At 41.3% G+C, this 17,830-nt stretch overlaps 1 long non-coding RNA gene across 1 annotated transcript; it reads right to left on the bottom strand.

Moving 5' to 3' along the window:
• Positions 1–334: 334 nt before the first annotated feature.
• On the bottom strand, positions 335–14,874 carry LOC123328717. The gene is made up of 4 exons (XR_006543743.1): positions 14,742–14,874; positions 5,701–5,768; positions 3,873–3,942; positions 335–617 (listed from the first exon to the last, which is right to left on the bottom strand). It is a non-coding gene; the product is annotated as an uncharacterized LOC123328717 (long non-coding RNA).
• Positions 14,875–17,830: the final 2,956 nt, after the last annotated feature.

Raw genomic sequence — 17,830 nt, forward strand, 5'->3', positions numbered from 1 at the left:
TACACCCTACAGGAAACTGCCACTTGAGAAGGGAACAGGTTGTGAATGACAGATGAGAACCAATAGTCTGTGAATCTCCATCACTTAAGACATAGGATTGATTAAATATTCGCCACCAAAGATGATGAAGATCCTCACACTTAAAGTACAGAAGATGAAAAGAAGTATATTCAACAAATTTTGTACTTTCAAAAAAGTCATGTCTGAGATATTTGTGGGATATCCAAGTGGAGACATTTTGGTGCGCCTGGCAATGAGCTGACAAAGTGAAAAGGCAGAACCTCTGCCCTTAAAATGCTCAGAGTAATGAAGACATGGATGGACAAATAGATGATTACAGTACAACCAGATATTACTATAATGCGAATATGTCCAAAGCACAGAAGTAGCATTAAAAGCAACTACTAAATTTGTTGGGAACATCACAGATAGCTACAGAAAGGACTTTAAGTTTGTTTGTCAAACTGATGGAAGGAGAGCATTCCAGGCAGAGGGTGGCATCTTCAAGGACTCCAACAAATGAAAGATGTTGAAATATTCAGGCAACTACACATTGAATTGTACGGCTGTAGATGGGGTGCAGGATGGCTCTTGTCCAGATCAGTGGCAGTAGAGAACTGGAGGAAAAAAGTAATGGAGATATTTAGAAAATAGACTAGACTTGTTTTTGTGATTGACAGGGCTCAGAAATAAAGAGGGAAGAGGCCCTACTGACTCCTAGGGTTCTGGTTTGGGTATGTGAAGAAAACTGTTTCCCATTGATAAAATAGGGAATGCACATGGTGAAGAGATTTAGATTCAGGGATGGGTAAAATGAAATATTCAGTTTCAAATGTGTTGTGTTTGAGATGCCTACAGGACGTCCAATTGGATGGCAATTATATATGTTGGTGAGGATCCCAAACAAGAAAATTGGGCTGAAAATATAAATGAGAAGCCATCAGCGTGTCAATAGAGGTGGAAGCCACAGGATAGGTGAGATAGAGAGTGACGAGAACAGAGCCTGAGAGAAGAGTGACATTTAAAGAACAGATAAAGCAATGTTGGGTAAAGTAGGTTGCTCTGTGGAGGATGGGAGGAGAACTAGTAGACTGTAATGACATGAAACTCATCAGGAGAGTGGGACTTCACAAACAGGGAAACACATATCAGTGTCAAAAGTTGAAGTTAAGTCAAGCAGCATAGAGACTGAGATGCTGACACGGGATGTGTTAAATAAGTTTTGGCACCCTTAACAAAGCAGTTGTCATGGGTTTTAGTGGCTGAGAGGGTCTACACCAGATTGCATTGAGCTGAGACGTGAATTGGAAGTGAGAAAATGGAAGCAATGTTTATGTGAACTGCATTTAGGAAAAGCTGTAGGAAAATCAAGGAAGAATAGAGGATGGTAGTTAGTGATTCAGTATCAAAAAACATTTTTTAAGTTAGTAGGGATTTGATAGGTTTTATATATGCAAACAGCATAGCATGTTTTATATGCAATTTTAATCATTTTAGATATGCACTCTTGGTTAATTCTCAGAATAATTCTGAGATGATAACAATCATATTTAACATTTATTGAGTGCTTCCTGCATTCTAATATAGGAAACGGACACTTTACATATATTACCTCATTTAATCCTTATGAAAACTCTTATGGGGTAACTGGTGTTTTCATTTCACTTTCATTTTGCAGATGAGAAAATTTGAAGGACAGAGAAGTATATCTCCAGGCATACAGTTATAAAACAGCCAGGTCAAAATTGAACCAGAAGTCTAATGCCAAAGTCCAAGAAATGATAAAATTGTTCCTATCACCCTTTTAAAGATGAGAAGCGGAGTCTAAGAGGTTAAACAGTTTGCCTACTGTGAGGTCAGTCAATGAGTTTCAGAGCAGAGGGGCATAGAATGCTTTACTCCAAAGCTTGAAACAACTGTGCTGCTGACGGAGCAGAGTCTAAAGATAAGAGAGAGAGGGCACAACATGTGGAATAAGAACCTCCAGAAGCAGAAGAGGATAACAACGCAGGTGAAGCAATTCATCTGTTATCTGCAACATGTGAGCAAATCCAGGAATGTACAGATCACAGGATTGGAAAGAAACTCTTCAAGGCCAACCCTGCTGCTTTCTTAATACACCACAAACAAAAACAGACGGTAAATGTATTTCCTGCCAAGGGAAGGAGGTCAGAGTCCAGGGGGAGCTGTGAAGAGGGATGAAAGTAACTCTCTATCATTCACAATTCTCTTTGCTATCGTTTAGCACTGGTGACCACCAAGAATTCTTAGTCCAAGCAGAATGGCTTCCTGTCTCCACATGCAAACACCTCTTTGCAGGTTCTCAAAGCCTCAGGATAATGTTTACCCAAGCATCCTTTCTGACATTTATCTCAGAGAAACAAAAGCTTACGTTCCCACAAAAACCCATACACAATGCTTATAGCAGTCGTTGTCTTAATAATCAAAAATGTGAAAACCAGCCAAAGGTCCTTCAAAGGGTGAATGGTTAAACATACTCTGATAAATCTTCACCATCCAATACTACTGAGCAATAAAAAGGAACAGTTATTGATACACATTGCTATAGATTTGTAGGCAATTGTGAGTGAAAAAAATCTCAAAAGTGTGTATACTGTATAATTCTATTTATATAACATTCTTGAAATGACAAAATTATAGAAATGGAGAACAGATTAGAGGTTACCAAGGGCTAAAGAGGAGCATTGAAGAGGAAAGTAGTTGTAGTGATGAGAGGGTAAAAAGGTATTTGTGAGGGAATAGATTCGTGTCTTGACTGTGGGGGTGGCCACACAAATCTGCATATGCAGCAAAACTGCACAGAACTATGTGCACACACATCACACACAAATGCATGCAAAACTGGTGAAAGTTACAGTCCTTGGATTGTATCAGTGTCATTTTCCTGGTTGTGATACTGTGTTATTCTTCTATAAAATGCTCCTCATGTGGAAATCTAGGTGAAGGGTAAACAAAACCTCTCTGTATTATTTCTTACCACTGCATATGAATATGCAGTTATCTCAAAAAGTGTTTAAAGCCTTATAAGTAAAGCCTTTAAAGATTGCTACATAGGCTGTCACTTTTTATACTTGAATCACTCCAGAATAGATTCTGGAAAAAAACTGATACAGTCAAGTTGTTTGAATGTTCTTAAGACTAAGACCAGAGAAGACAATGGCATCCCACTCCAGTACTCTTGCCTGGAAAATCCCATGGATGGAGGAGCCTGGTGGGCTGCAGTCCATGGGGTCGCTAAGAGTCAAACACGACTGAGCGACTTCACTTTCACTTTTCACTTTCATGCATTGGAGAAGGAAATGGCAACCCACTCAAGTGTTCTTGCCTGGAGAATCCCAGGGACGGGGGAGCCTGGTGGGGCTGTCCATGGGGTTGCACAGACATGACTGAAATGACTTAGCAGCAGCAGCAACAATACTAAGACAAATACATACTGATCAGTGTTTGTTGAATAAATCCAGGATGAATGAACAAACAGGGCAAATTATTTTTTCCTTTCCTGCCAACTTTTTAATAATGTTTGTTTCTATATCAGTGACTCACCCATACTCTAGAATCAAAGGTCTCTAAATTACCTCAACTCCAGTGACCTTCGCCTGTATTCTAGCAACCCACATCCATGGTCACATTCCAAACTATCTCTTTGTCCAGAATCCCAGAGTTATTCTTCTTCTGAAAGCTTAAACTCAGAAAACCAACATCTGACCCTAACATCCACCAAGCTTTCTTTTCACCTTCACCAAGAGCCTCAGTCCCTTCACCTTCTAATCTGTCTACATTTCATGACCTCTGTGCCCTCTCATCTCTAGATTACGTAGCGAATCCCTCCGAAGACTACCACCCTTGGTTACCTGACTCCTTTGTTCTTCTTCACATCCCTCAGTCGATCCCAAATCCATGCTTACTTGGACCATGCAGTATCTACAAGGGATATACAAGGCCGTATAGAGAAAATTCCCACTGAGTTCTCAGGATTATCTTAAACATTATTTCCAACATCAATTAGACACTGAACTCACCTTGAAAGAGAGTTTATTATCCTATTCTCAGTTTCTTTTCCCCACTGAGTTATCTATTTTCAATCTTTACCACATCTTCTTCCCCCTTATTTCCCAACTCCATTGGGAAAATCCTCCTTCAGTTACTCTTTTTAATACCATCAGACTTCTCCTTCATAACCTCAAGACATAACCATGTTTCCATCTTGCCAAATAAAGGCTTTTCTATGCTCCTCTCTTTAGATCACCCTTTTTTTCCTTATAAGCTAGCTTTTCTAAAGAGTCTCTTCCTTTTTATCTCCCATTTACAATCCCAGCTTATTGTGATCTGGCTTTAGGCCTCACACCTTTAACAAAAGCAAGACTTCAAATAATTTCCTAATTTCCAAAGCCAGGGGACATTTTCCATCCCTTGATTCCACTGGACCCTTCTTAAAATTCTCACTTCTCTTAGCTTCTGTGAGGCCACTTGTTATACTATATGATCAACTTTTACAGTTTGGGGATGTGGTAAAAAGAAGATCACTAGAGACTCAGAAACTTGCTCAAGGTCTGAAAGTCCTTTTGCCTTATTTCTTTCCTTTTTATGGTTGTATCAGAAAGAATCACAGCTCTAAAAAACTTTGGAACAACTGGTTGAATTACTGGAGAGCTGGATGCATTTTACCCTATAGTATTAGTCTTTTATGAAACTAAAATTTTAGAAAATACCTCTCCATGTAACAAATCACAAAATCATGAGTCCCAATTCTGAGTTCCTCAGCAGAAGAATATTCCTTATCAGATTTCACTATGAGGCTTTACTTTCCTCCCCTGACCAGAGATCAGAGACGTGGCAGTCCATTCACTCCTACCCTGTTCAGAAGGTTCTAAGGTAACTCAGCTTTCAGCCCAACCATGGATATTGTAATTGTATTGCAAACTTTATAATGATACTTATGAAAATATTTTTACAAATTGCATGGGAAAAGAATTACTTGATTCTCATAAATGTTAAAGCTAGGTGAAGAAACAGCCTACCAGACAAATAATTTGAGAGTTTCCAGATTTCTGAGAATCTCCACTAAACGTGTAAAAATACCAAGTAAGAAGCTGAAACTCATTTTACAAAATGAGACGTTAGTGTTTTTACTTCAAATGAAAATCGCATCTAATAAAGAAAATGCCAGGAATACATTTAGTAAAACATAAATATCACAAAAAAGTCAGTTGGCCATTCAGCTAGCATGCAAAGGAACTTATTGCAAAACCCTTCAAAGGTTTGGATCTTTCATGACAGCACATTGTCTCCCTCCACCACCTCTGGTGACCCAGCTGCACCTCTTCTAGAGCAATGAAGTCTGGTCTTACAGTCTGGCTATTCTTGTAGGTCTCACTTCCTCTTTAAGAATGTAAATTAACAGAAAAACTTTGTATTCATCTTGGGAAGATATCTGAAGTAGACATTATGTGTGCACATCAGTAGACCACAGACATTGGCAAGAAGGAAGGAAGCTGAATGTGAAAGGATATATTGACAAACCAACAATAGTAATTAATATTTAAGGACTCTTTACCATGCATAAGAACTATGTGCAGCACCTTAAATTTTATTAGGTAGGAACAATCTATTCTGATCCCCTTTTTACAGATAAGGAAACAGAGCCAAAGAGATTAAATAACATGCCCCCAGTCACATTACCTGTAAGTGACAGAGCTGTAGTGCTGATTTCAGAGTCTGGGCTCTTAACCATTCTGCAAATGCACTTCCTGAAAAGAAACACATGAGCAAGGGAAGTATCGGTACCCAGCTCTGGAAAAAAATGGATTTCTGGGTCTCCTGGGGTCAGCTTGTTTTGCAAGAATAAGTTGCTCAATAGACTATCCATTCTGAAAGCCCACCTTCATTGTTGGGCCATAGAGTTGCCCAGGTGCAGCTAGTGGTAAAGAACTCACCTGCCAGTGCAGGAGATGTAAGAGATGTGAGTTTGATCCGAGTCAGGAAGATCCCCTGGAGGAGGGCATGGCAACCCACTCCAGTATTCTTGCCTGGAGAATCCCATGAACAGAGGAGCCTGGTGGCTACAGTTCATGGGGTTGCAAAGAGTTGGACATGACAGAAGCAGCTTAGCATGCACACACATGGTTACTTCAAACACAATTTAGCTGACCAAATGAATTAATGAACACATAAAAATCTCTAGAAAGGGAAGTTATAAATATTTCAGCATATCATCATGAGCCCATACACACTGATTTCATACATGACATAAACTCCCGTTTTATTAACTATATCTATATCTTCTTTCTTTCACCACCCAGTGTAAGGACTAAAGAATGCTGAAAATAATAAATGTTCTTTTGCTGATTAATTGACTTATTGACTGACTGATACGAGGAAGCCTTATTCTTTTTATGTCCCAGCTCCAGTTATAGTCAGCTAGTTCAACACCCTACTCTCAGCATCTCATAGAATCAATAGACAAAATCAACAAGAATATAAAAGAACTCAACAACACCATCAACCAACAGGATCTAATGGACATGCATATAAGTCTATACCCAACTCAATAGAAGACACATTTTTTCAAATGACTATTGAAACATTCACCAACATAGGCCATATTCTGGGCCATAAACAAACCTCAACAAATTTGAAATAATTAAAATCATACAGAGTAAATTCTCTGACCATAATGAAATCACTTTTGGTTTCAGTGAAACTACTCAACTAAATAATATAATGTTATCGTTGCCTTATTTTTGTGATTTTACCCAAATGTGCTGTTACCGTGCCTTTCTCATAGGCTGGTTGATGTTAATGGTGTCACTTAAAAAAAAAATTTCATAAATGATTTCTCACATTTCCTTGAGAAGAAGCCTAGTATTTCATGTAAATGAGTCTTTTCTAATCTGTAGATTTTTGCACTTATTTTTTTTCTTGCAAGAGATACTTTTATTTCTCTGTTCTCCACCCAAAGCATTCACAGTGTCAAAGTATTAATCTGCCCTTCCTAATCAGGTTAAGGCCACCGCTGCCCTGCTCCTGAGCTAAGAAGACTGCTGGCCCACAGGTACAAGGGAATCCATAATTTCCCAGGAATCTATCTTTAATTCTCTTAGAGATGAGTTTATTCTGCTAGAAGAAAAGGGAGAAAAGTAGTCCTTTAAGAGCAAAAGTCAGGACTACCTTAGTGGTCCAATGGCTAAGACTCTGAGCCCCCAACTCCAGGGACCCAGGTTCAAACCCTGGTCAGGGAACTAGAGCCCAAATGATGCAACTAAAGACCCTGCATGCCACAACTAAGACCCAGCACAGCCAAATATATCAATAAATAAATATTTTAAAATAATAATGAGCAAAATAATGCACTCTATTATTATTATGGGTTATTTTGTTGTTGCTGATAGGCTGTCTTAGTGTCCCAGGCCAGTTGTTTTCTGTTGTCCTACCATTGAAATTACCACAGGATCTCCTGGCTACCCAGGACTTCCAAAGTGGCTCTAGTGGTAAAGAACCCACCTACCAATGCAAGAGACTTACAATACGTGCAAGTTTGATCCCTGGGTATGGAAGATCCCCCTGGAGAAGGGAATGGTGACCCACTCCAGTATTCTTGCATGTAAAATCCCATGGACAGAGGAGACTGATGGACTGCAGTCCATGGGGTCACAAAGAGTAGGACACGAATGTGCAACTAAGCACAGCTCCTGGCTGCCCAGAAGAATGCTCTAGAGGCACTGTTCTCCCATGGTGTCCTTCCACTGAAGCAATCACATGGCCAAAGCCCATCTCAGGACTCTGAGGAAGCCATTTATCTCAGTGAGGCAATTCCAAGCCCATTTGGACCCTAGTCCCTAGTCAGCTACTCCACTAACAGGGTCTTTTTGCAGCTTTCCAGAGTCCTTCTCAGGAAAGGAGTCTGCATGACTGCCAGTTGTAAGGAAGTCATATACTTCTGTTTATAAAGCCCTTCTGACTATATTGTATAGTCACTGAGTATAGGGCTCAAGTGTATCCCCCCCCAAAATTCGGATGTTGCTATGAATAGGATTGTGTTCCCCTCAAATGTGTATGTTGAAGCCCTAATCACCAATGCGATAGTGTTTGGAAATAGAGCTGTTGGAGGTAATTAGGTTTAGACAACTTCAGGAGGACAGGGCTTTGATGGTGAGATTGGTTCCCTTATAAGAAGGAACATCAGAGCTCCCTGCTTCTCTCTCTTTCTCTGTCTCTCTCTCTGCTTCCTACCCCTGCTCCTACTCACCCCCCTACCATGTGAAGACACAGGTAGTAGGTAGCCATCTGCAGTCCTGGAAGAGAGCTCTCACAAGAACCTGACCATGCTGGCATGCTCATCTCAAACTTCTAGCTTCCAGACTATGAGAAGATAAATTTTCTGCTGTTTAAGGCCCCAGTCTATGGTTTTTGCTATAACAGTCTGAGCAGACGAAGGCATACTTTGAAATCTTAAGCTCTAGTATCTCAGAATGTGACCGTATTTGGAGATGGGGCTTTTAGCACAGTGATTAAAATGAAACCATTAGGGTGAGCATGATCCAATAAGACTGCTGTCTTTGTAAGACAGACAGGCAGGCAGGCAGAGAGGGGAAAACCATGTGAAAACTGAGGGAAGAGGAGATAGCCATCCATAAGCCAAAGAAACCAGCCTTGCCAACACCTTGATCTTGAACTTCTAGCCCCCAGAGTCTTGAGAAAAGAAATTGCTATTGTTTAAGTCACCCATTCTGTGGTACTTTGTTATGGTGACCTGAGCAAACTAATACACAGGCTATGTTGGGAGTCATGACAACATATTCACTTATATGGCAGCCTCTCGGTCCATAAAATAACTCAAAATATCAATTAATTCAGAGATAACAAGGTGCTAAATTGGTGGTGATGATAAAGCAAATGTGAAAGAGGACGAAGAATGTGACAGACAACTTTAATAAAGAAAATGGAATTTTGGGCTGGGGTTTGGTGACCAGGGCAAGAGAGTGAATTTGCTGAGGCAAGAGTGAGAAAGAAAGTGAGGAGAGTGGAAGAGAGGGAAGTTGCTCCCAGGAGAGTTTCCTCTCCCTCCACGGAAGGATTTCAGGGAGGGGACCATCAGAGAGGTGGAAGCAGGGCAGCTAAAGATGGTGGTGTTCGCATCCATGGGATGGGCTGGAAGCTACATTGTCTGATTGCCCACCCCTCAACCTCCCTCTTTTCAGGAAGGTTCTAGCTTCTCTGAGCAGTAAGGAGGCAAACAGCACATCTGCCCTCTAACAAGGAGAAACAGTTCTGTTATTAATGAAGTGAGGATGAAGCAATTACCTGGGTAATTCAGACATCTATCACCATATTTAACTAAGAAGTCCGGGTATAAGAGTCAAGAGGAATACATTGATTTGAGTTAATTGCCTCAAGGCTTCCCCAGTGGCTCAAACAGTAAAGAATCTGTCTGTAGTGTAGGAGACGTTGGAGACATGGATTCAATCCCTGGGTCAGGAAGATCCCCTGGAAGAAATGGCTACCCACTCCAGTATTCTTCGAGAATCCCATGGGCAGAGAAGCCTGGTGGGCTATGGTCCATAGGGTCACAAAAGAGTCAGATACAACTGAGCACCATCACTTAGACCATTTTATATTGGACTTCTCCAAATTAAGTTATTTCAATGACCATTAGCTTTGCCTATGGGTTGGCCAATGATGGAGAATGTTGTTAACCCAGTGTTCTGCCAAGGGACTCTCCAGTCCCAAGACGTGGTCTGGAATAAGAGGACAGACACATCATTTCATACTGACTCATTCTCAGATTTTCTGAGTATGAGACAGTGTCTCACATTCTCACTCATAGGAATAGCCATGTGAGATCATCATGTGCAAGATAAATATGGAAAAAGAACTGAGGTGTCTGAGCCAGCTTCTTGTTTACCTACTTAGAGGAAATGCATGAAGGCATTGAGAAGGGGAAAATTGCAAGAAACAGCATTTACATTAAGAACACATCAAAGGAGCGATGGCCACAGGTGTTTTAGCACGTTGTTGCTTCTCGCCTAAGTGTGTTTCAACAGAAAGCTGGATGTTATCAAAGGCGGCCCCTCAGAAGTACCACCAAACCCCCTCTCCTCCTGCGGCAGTGGATTGCTCCTGTATTTTCATGTTGTCTCTCTGAGGCTCGGAACCCCTGTGCCTTATTCCTCTACCACATTCCATAAAAAGTCCTGGATTCCCTAATTCTCTCATTAAGATTCAGGATGGTGAAATAAGTATGAATTCCTGGGGATGTGAAGTCAGAACACCTAATCTTGAGTTCTCACTCAGCTGGTGACATGCCAGGTGCGCTCAGAAAGTCATTTAACTCCAGGGAGCCTCCAGAGCCTCACCTGTAATATCTAATATAAAACTCACAGGGTTAGAAATTCCATGGCAGTACAGTGGTTAAGACTCTGTGCTGCCTCTGCAAGAGGCACAGGTTCAATCCCTGGCTGAGGAACTAAGATCATGTATGCCAGGCAGCATGGCCAAAAAAAAAAACAGGTCAAAAGGCTATTAGGAAAAAGAAATAATGGACACTGAAGACTTTAGCAAAACTTAAAGCAAGATACAATTGCAGCTCTTGTTAATAAGACAGTAGATTATTTCCCCAGATAGAGAGCCACTTGAGTATATGCACCCAGATGAATTGAGATGAACCTTGGTGTTCATTTGATCCTATTATACATCCATGGTTGCCTCTTCTAGGGATCATGAGGAAGATCTTGCATAAGGAAGACAGTGAAATTTGTGACTTTCCTGGTGGCTCACACAGCCTGCAATGCAGGAGACCTGGGTTCAATCCCTGAGTCAGCAAGGTCCACTGGAGAAGGGAATGGCTTCCCACTCCAATATTCTTGCCTGGAGAATCCCATGGACAGAGGAGCTTGGCAGGCTACAGGCCATGGGGTCACCAAGAGTCAGACATAACTGAGCGACTAACACTTTCACTTTTATGTAGAATTTAGCCCTTGCTTCCTTATTTTTAGGAAGAGGGGTTAAAAATACCTGTTTTGCAGATTTTCTTTGTTTTGAATGTTAAATGATTTATGAAAGTTAACTCTTACAGTGGTTAGTACATGTTGGGTACTTGAGAAACACTATTTTTTTTTAACATTTTTAGTTAGGAGTGTTGTTCTGTTATCACTCAGAAGGAGACGTGACTGTTCCCCCTCCAGTCTGACACACAGTTATTGGTCTGCAGGGATCCTTGTCTCATTCTCCTGGTTTATTTATTTCCCATCCTAACTCCCCATTCCCACCTACAACTCCTGCTCTTCTTCCCTTTACCCCCTAAGCAATCATTCTGATGTGTTTGATGTCACTTCATTTAATTTCTTTCTTTGTCTCTAGTTTTGCATATTTCCTTGTAGAACATGTTGAGCCATCTTGGGTGCAAAAACGCCTCATTTCTCTAACCACTGGATACTTTTGGAAGGAAAAAGGAAGCATGGTTATTAGAGAGCCTCATGGACTTGAAAAGGAGATTGGATGTTCAGCTTCAGAGACCAAAAACATCTTTTTTCCTTCTGAGAAGACAAGGGCTCAAGGCCTGTCCTCTCAGAGACTGTGGCTCTCGGGCACTGGTGACTGGTCACTGCCTGGAAAGCACAAGGGAGGAGCAGCGCCAGATAAGGGACTGACCCTGCACACTGAGCAAGGGGCCTGATGTCATTCTCATCGGGAACGAGCCACACCCTGTTAGCAGGGAGGAGGGAGAGGTTATTCAAAGTCATGTGCAGGCTCACAGGACTCAGACATTTCCAAAAGCAAGGCTTGAAAGGTGACCTCTGTGTACAAAATTTAATTCTAAATGGATTGAACACATAAATATAATACCTAATACTATAAATCTCCTTGAAGAATATATAGGAGTAAATTTTCTTGACCTTGTTTTAGGCAGTATTTTTAGGTAAGACACCAAAAGAGCAAGTAACAAAAATAAATAAAGCAGACTTTACCAAAATTAAAAGTGTACTTCAAAGGACACCATGAAAGTGAAAAGACAGTCCACAAAATGAGAGAAAATATTTGCAAATCCTATGTCTAATAAAGGTCTTGTGTCTATCATATGTAAAGAACTCTTGTTTTGTTGTTCAGTCACTGAGTCATGTCCAGCTCTTTTGTGACCCCATGGACTGTAGGTCACTGGTTCCTCTGTCCATGGGATTTTCCAGGCAAGAATACTGGAGTGGGTTGCCATTTCCTTTTCTAGAGTATTTTTCTGACCCAGGGGTTGAACCCACATCTCCTGCATTGGCAGGCATATTCTTTACCACTGAGCCACCTGGGAAGCCCCAAAGAACTCTTACAACTTAGTAATAAAAATAACTCAATTAAACAGTTTGAAATCCAAAGGATTTGAATAAATGTTTCTCCAAAGAAGATATACAAATTGCCAGTGAGAACACAAAAAATATGCTCAATATCCTAGCCCTCATGGAAATACCAATGAAAATCACAATGAGATACCAGTTCACACCCACTAGAATGGCGGTAATCAACAAGTGTTGTTGTTCATATTCTTAGGAGAAATGAAAACGTATGTCCACCCAAAAACTTGTACACAAATATTTATAGCAGCATTATTCATAATAGCCACTAAGTAGAAGCAACATAAATGTCCATCAACTGATGAATAGATAAACTGTGGTAAATCCAAACAATGGAATATTATTTGGCAATAAAAAGGAATGATGCTATAATATGGATGACCCTTGAAAATATTATGCTAAGTAAAAGAAACCTGTCACAAAAAAACAATATATTTATGACCCCATTTGTACAAAATGTCTAACATAGGCAGTTTGTGGCTGGACAGAGGAGCCTGACTGGCCATAGGGTCACAAAGAGTCAGACACAACCGAAGCGACTTAGACACACGAATGGGGCTGAAGGAATGGGAAGTTTAGGGGGTTGCTGGCTAATTGGAACAAGATTTCTTTCAGAGGTATTAAAATTTTTTCAAAAACCTGTTGAGGTAATGGTTGTACAATTCTCTGATTACACTAAGAAACATTGAATTATACACTTGAAATGGGTGTATTTTATGGTATGAATCTTATCTCAACAAAGCTGATTAAAAAAATTCTTTTCCAAGGTAGATCTCAAAATAGCTGAAGGTGACCATTATTTTTTAAAATAACTATTAAAAGCTAAGTACCACCATTAAAAAGAAGAAAGGCAAAGAACCCCAGATACTAAACAGCAACATGGGTCTACCCACTTTCTGTTTTGAATAACAAAACACCAAAGCAGATTGGGTTCTGGGAATGGCCTGACTCCTCCCCCTAAGCTAACAGACAGCAAAGGAGGTACAGATGAAAATAATATCAACCAATCTGACAGTTATTTGCTCTTCACACCAAAATACAGATAAAGACTGTATCAGAGAAACTTCCATCCCCAAATGGGCCCCTTTCTCAGTTTTCCCAGTGACGGATGGTCTGACCTGGGCAGAGGCCAGAAATAGAAGAGACCTGAGATATGACCACAGGCATTGCTGTCCATACATAGGGTCCAGCTGGTCCTCTGCAGATAAGCAGGCTGGGGGAGTGTCCCTTTAAGGGAATTTTAATTGCTCTGCTAACTAGAGCATTTTTAGGCAGCTTGCTAATGGGCTCCCAGGTATTTTGAGTTTGATGAGATACCCATGTTGGGAGATGAGTTGGATGCAATGACTGTAATGGCCCTGTGAAGCCCTAAATCTCTGTGATTCTGTGTAGTTTGTTACATAATAACATTTATTCTGAACACAAACCCACAAAAATATTAATTAAGTTTTTCACTTTTAATGGGCAATAGATTACAAGGAAATACACTGAGATCAAAGATTCATTTTCATAAAGTGTCTCCAAGCAATTTTATGTAGTCAGCACAGATTTAGTGCAATTAGAGAATAATGAATAGTCTAGATTATAAATTAGGAGACCCAAGTTCTTACCCCATCTTTGCCCTTGTATGGAAAAAAAAACAAAAACAAAAGAAAAACAAAAAAGAACCTCAGTCTGTCAAGGCCTCAGTTTATCTACAGAGTAAGAATATTGTCTGGAGTCACCCTCTAAGATATTCTGTGCCTTTACACTCTAGGAATCCCTGTTCCTTCATTTCCTTTCACAGCTTTGGACAAGGAGAATCCAGCCCAATATAATCATTGCGTTCACACTAGCTAGAGGTTTAATGCCATGTGAAGTGAAAGTGATTCAATCGTGTCTAATTCTTTGCGACTTCATGGACCGAAGCACACCAGGCTCCTCTGTCCATGGCATTCTCCAAACACCATTCTCCATGGCAGGAATTCTGGAGTGGGTAGCCATTCCCTTCTCCAGGGGATCTTTCTGATCCAGGAATCAAATCAGGGTCTCCTGCATTGCAGGCAGATTCTTTACCATCTGAGCCACCAAGGAAGCCCCACTTAATGCCATAAAGTACCATTTTTAATGACAAATGTATATTGTTCCATTTATGCAGTAACTCACAGTTAAACCAAAGATTGAATTAGCCAGCCAGCTGTCTGTGTCCCAGGCACAGTGCCCTGTGCTCCATCCTAATCCACATCCCACTTTTCCCCAGCCTTCTCCATGAACTCAGCTGGCTGGCTGGGTTACAGACTGTCAGCCACATCAGAGACTCAACTTCTGGCCCTTGCACTTTCAGTGGTACCCCCCAGTCAAGGTACCCAAATCCTGTCCATCATCCAAGATCTACTCAAGACCCACCTCCTCCGGGACCTCAGAGACCCACATTGGACCACTGCAGCCTTGCTGTGTAGACCCCACACTGGGCTCTTTAGCTTTTTCTTTCTTTTCATTAGCTGTGATGTGCATTCAGGCCCTTCTCCTCACCTGTAAGCTCTCAGGAGATGAAGTGCTCAGAGGCTCCCTGAATACTTGAAGAGAACCTGCAGTTGTGTGGGTGGGGCAGGTGGGATTTGTTTAGCTATCCAGCCATTTCTTTGTCATTAGTGCTGGTCAGCTCTTTGAGGGTAGCGTGTTATAAACCTTGGTCCTGTGAGAACACAAAACTTAAAAAAAATCAGTAAAAAGCAGCTGACTAAAGCCGGCAAAAAGCCTTTCAAAGAAAAAACTAAGGTATATCTAAAGAAGACAAGTGACTTCCCTGGTGGTCCGGTGATTAAGAATCTGCCTTCCAATGCAGGGGATGTCGGTTTGATCCCTGGTTTTGGAACTAAGATCCCACATGCTGCCAAGCAACTAAGCCCAGGCACTGCAACTACTGAACCCAAACACCACAACGAGAGAAGCCCATGCGCTGCAATGAAGACCCAATGTAGTCAAAATTTAAAAAAAAAAAAAAGTCAAGGCAAGGATGAAGCCTAAAAGTATACATGAGGAAGGACTTCCTAAGAGTCCCCACTACCCCATGAGGGCAGGACCTCTCCTTATTTGGAAATCTGTTTAAAACAGATGAAGAGTTATATTTCTTGCACAGTATGAGTTCAGGTCTCCTGGAAATGCATCCTGGACACGACTGAGCTACTTCACTTTCACTTTTCACTTTCATGCATTGGAGAAGGAAATGGCAGCCCACTCCAGTGTTCTTCCCTGGAGAATCCCAGGGATGGCAGAGCCTGGTGGGCTGCCGTCTATGGGGTCGCACAGAGTCGGACACGACTGAAGCGACATAGCAGCAGCAGCAGCAGCAGTGATTCCAAATCATCAGCCCCAGTTCCTCATCACAGTGAGGTCGGAACCCAAGATAATTTGTAGGTTGTTTTCTTTAAGTTCCAAAGTGTCCACAGAATCAAGTAGTCAGAGCTGCAGTGAGTTTAAAAGGTCACCTAATCATGTTTACTCATCTCACAGGTGAGGGACCGTACTCAGTCTGAGACTGTCCCATGATCCCGGCTCTGAGATTCTGCCTATCTCATGCTGATTCAGATCCACCACTCATTCTGTTGGGTTGGTCAAAAAGTTTGTTCAGGTTGTTTATGGAAAAATCCAAATGAACTTTTTGGCCAACCCAATAAATTAACATATAAGCATATACAGCAGCACCCAAGAGTAAAACTGAGTTGTAGGTATGGAAAAAATTAAAAAAAAAAAAAAAAAACCTGTCTCACAAGGACCATCTCACATAACAGTCACAGGGTTTTACTCTTTCACTGCTACCTGCCTGGCGCTCTGTGAGGTGCTGGCGAGGGAGAGGGAAGAGGAACACAAAGGCGAAAACAACACACAGTCCTGTCCTCCAAGCTTCTCTCTCCAGTTGGCAAGATAATATGTAAACACATAAAAAATTAAATAATATCACCAGAGACAAATATAGATTCAGGACATCAGGATGTCTGTATGGAGGTCCTTTAGGAACTGTTGCCCTATAAAGGAACTGACCCTTGAGAGACCAGGATCAGAATCCAGGAGGTCTAACGATGGGAGCCAGAGAAAGGCTCCTGGAAGTAGGTGAGGCTGGAGCTGCCCTGGCAGGGTGGAGGGCTGAGATCTGCACAGTCATGGAAGGGATGGCTACACACCCATACAACCTGACCGCACGCTGAACCATGCCGACTTCGGACTTTCCTCCTCGGTAAGCACTGCTGCTCAACAGTCTGACCTTATCTCTTGGATAGCAGAATAACTGAGGAAGAAGGTTTCTTTTTGCTTCTTCACCAGAAATGAATCATCCATCAGTCATGTCTTTATCTGATTGATGCTGGCCCTTCCCACCATCTTTCTTTTACACCATTTAGCACTGTTTTTTTTCCTTGATATTTATCATTTCTGTATGTGTTTGTGTATATATGTGTCTGCACTCTGTTATCAGCATGCACAGACCATACTGGGAATGGCCCCATCTACAATTCTTTTTCTTCAGTTTATCTATTTATTCTTTTTGGTTGCAATGAGTCTTCATTTCTGTGTGGGCTTTCTCTAGTTGTGACGAGCAGGGGCTACTCTATTGTGGTGCACTCATCTCTCATTACTGCAGCTTCTCATTGCAGAGCATACATTCTATGGTTTCGACCTTCAGTAGTTGTAGCGTGTCGGTTCATCCCCTGTGGCATGTGGGATCTTCCCAGACCAGGGATTGATCCCATGTCCCCTGCATTGGAAGACAGATTCTTAACCACTGGACCACCAGGGAAATCCCTCCATCTATAATTCTTGAGGTTTACTTTTAGCTTCTGGGCGTCATTTGGCAATTATAATGCTGTCATAGGCAGAAAAGAAATGAGCCAATTAATCATTGTCAATTCTGGTCCCTATTTGCCAGATGAGTTATTTAAACAGTATAGCTGGGAATAATTTGTATCAGATTGTATTTTCTTGTTTTATATCCCTGAAAAGATATATTTAACATCATGGTCACTGTCCCTGAATGTCCTGGAAGCAACAGAGGTAAAACTGAATGTCATAAATTCATTCATTTGTTTTCAGCAAATATATATTGAACACATTTCAGTATATAAACTATGCTGAACTCAGGATAGTGGGCTGCTGAGGGGCCTTGAATAGTTTCTGTAGGTCCTGAACTTGACCAGGACCCTTCTGGTCACCTGCAGATAAACAGAATGCATAGTTTCGTTTCTGAAGACTGTAACTGGGATATTCAGCCTTATCTAATTCCTTGAAATTCCATTCATCAGATGGCTTTCTAATGGGGACCCTGAGCTCTGTGATTGATTACTCAGACCAGTGGTTCACCCAATGGGACTTTTTGCCTTCACAAACTGATAAATCATAGCTACCAGCTGAGAATCTCCACAACTTCAGAATGTGTGTCTACTCTAGTCACTCAGTAGTCTGCTTGCTATAGGAAGGCCTCCGTTCACTCCAGAAAAGACAGA

The sequence above is a fragment of the Bubalus bubalis genome, chromosome 12, assembly GCF_019923935.1.
Source record: "Bubalus bubalis isolate 160015118507 breed Murrah chromosome 12, NDDB_SH_1, whole genome shotgun sequence".
NCBI lineage: Eukaryota > Metazoa > Chordata > Mammalia > Artiodactyla > Bovidae > Bubalus > Bubalus bubalis.